Raw genomic sequence first — 1,968 nt, 5'->3', positions numbered from 1 at the left:
ACACTGAGGCCCTGAAGTTTTACTCTGCCCCGAGTTACTACACCACCAAGGCGACGTAGCATGACTAAGCATGCTGCCCCATCCTACTACACCGAAGCTCCTAAGTATTACTCTTTTCTCATCTACTTATTGCACGGATTTTCCTAAATACTACTCTGTTCCCAGCTGCTACACCGAGACTCTCGCTGATTACTACACCGAAGCGGCAAAGTACTACTCTGCCCCGATCTACACAACCACAACTGAGGCGGCCAAGTATTACGCTGCCCCGACTCACTGCACAGAAGCTGCTCTTTCGTACTACGTTGAACAGAAATACTACACCGATGCTCCAGTTCACTACACCACGGCCTACGCTACACCACGGCCTACGCTACACCACGGCCTACACTACACCGCAGCCTCCAAATACTACACCGAAGACGCCGCCTACAACAACGTATGCTGCCTAGTTTACTACACCGAGGCTCCCAAGTACTACATCACTAAGGCGTCGGAATTCTACACGTCTATGTATGCTGCCCCTGCCTACTCCACCGAGGCCCCGTATTACTACAACACTGAAGCGCTCAAGCACTACACTACAACCTGCGATGCCCCGAGCTGCTACACCTACGTCCCGGAGTATTACTGTGCGTAAAAGGAGTCGTAAGAAAAAAGAAGTGCCCGAACTGCAGTGCCCTATCTGTCACCAACTGCATTCCTCATCGTGTAACCGAATCGCAATTATGGGTAAATATTCTTTTTCTGTTTGTTAATATGCCTGTTAATATTTAATATTAATGTTTCAATTTATTCACTGTTTAGTCAAGTATGGCGTCGTGCTGCTGTTGGGTGTTGTATCGTTGATGGCTGGGTTGACTGCTGGTGTAGCTATGTGTCCTTGGTATGGCGGAAACTGAACCGCAACGCCGCCGCCTTCCTACACAACTAACGCAACAACCAGTTCCTGCGCCGATGTCTTCAAGTACTACACCACTAAAGCACCGGAGTTTTATAGCACAACTTACGCTGCCCCGAGCCACTACACTGACGCCATGAAGTTTTACTCTGCCCCGAGTTACTACACCACCAAGGCGACGTAGCATGACTAAGCATGCTGCCACATCCTACTACACCGAGGCTTCTAAGTATTACTCTGTTCTCAGCTACTTATTGCACCGATTTTCCTAAATGCTACTCTGCTCCCAGCTGCTACACCGAGGCTCCCGCTGATTTCTCCACCAAGACGGTCGAATACTACACCGAAGCGGCAAAGTACTTTTCTGCCCCGATCTACACAACCACAACTGAGGCGGCCAAGTATTACGCAGTCCCGACTTGCTACACACAGGCCGCTCTTTCGTGCTACGTTGAACAGAAATACTACAGTGATGCTCCAGTCTACTACACCACGACCCACGCAACACCTAGCTTCAACACCGCAGCCCCCAAGTACTACACCGAAGAAGCCGCCTATTACACAACTACGTACGCTGCCTAGTTTACTACATCGACGAATTTAAGTATTGCCCTGCTCCAAACTACCAAACTTAGGTTCATATGTATTGCAATTTTCATGACTATCACCACTGCTCCGACCTACCTAAGTTCTGAAGTATTTCTCTGTATTTGTGAAGATTGCTGAAATACAAGATTGATTTTTAAATCACAAGTGCATGTTTCTATTTTCTCCTTAAATACCTTCTCCTGCTGACAATTGCATGATGTGAGAAAATATTTCTGAGTGATGTAAACTTACAAATAATTGATCTTGCCAAATACACTGATAGAAATTCAAACTCTTACATTTCAATAATATTTAAACTCTTCCCTTTTTATAAAGATGAACAACTAATTTTTCAAAAATTCAAAGTTCACCACCTATTATTTTCTGCTAAGTCCAGACTTTTGTTTTTGAAAAAAAATTTAAAAAAATTCCCCTTACACGAAATTTTAAAAAATTTATTGCGAAAAAGATTGATACGA

General features: G+C 45.0%; 1 long non-coding RNA gene across 1 annotated transcript; it reads left to right on the top strand.

The window, feature by feature from the left end:
- The first annotated feature begins 373 nt into the window (after nucleotides 1-373).
- LOC124198213 lies at nucleotides 374-1,654 on the top strand. The gene is made up of 3 exons (XR_006876517.1): nucleotides 374-732; nucleotides 808-1,130; nucleotides 1,192-1,654. It is a non-coding gene; the product is annotated as an uncharacterized LOC124198213 (long non-coding RNA).
- The last annotated feature ends 314 nt before the right edge of the window (nucleotides 1,655-1,968 follow it).

The sequence above is a fragment of the Daphnia pulex genome, chromosome 7 (assembly GCF_021134715.1).
Source record: "Daphnia pulex isolate KAP4 chromosome 7, ASM2113471v1".
Classification (NCBI taxonomy): Eukaryota; Metazoa; Arthropoda; class Branchiopoda; order Diplostraca; family Daphniidae; genus Daphnia; species Daphnia pulex.
The sequence above is the reverse complement of the archived record's forward strand: the minus strand, read 5'-3'. Positions and strand labels throughout refer to the sequence as shown.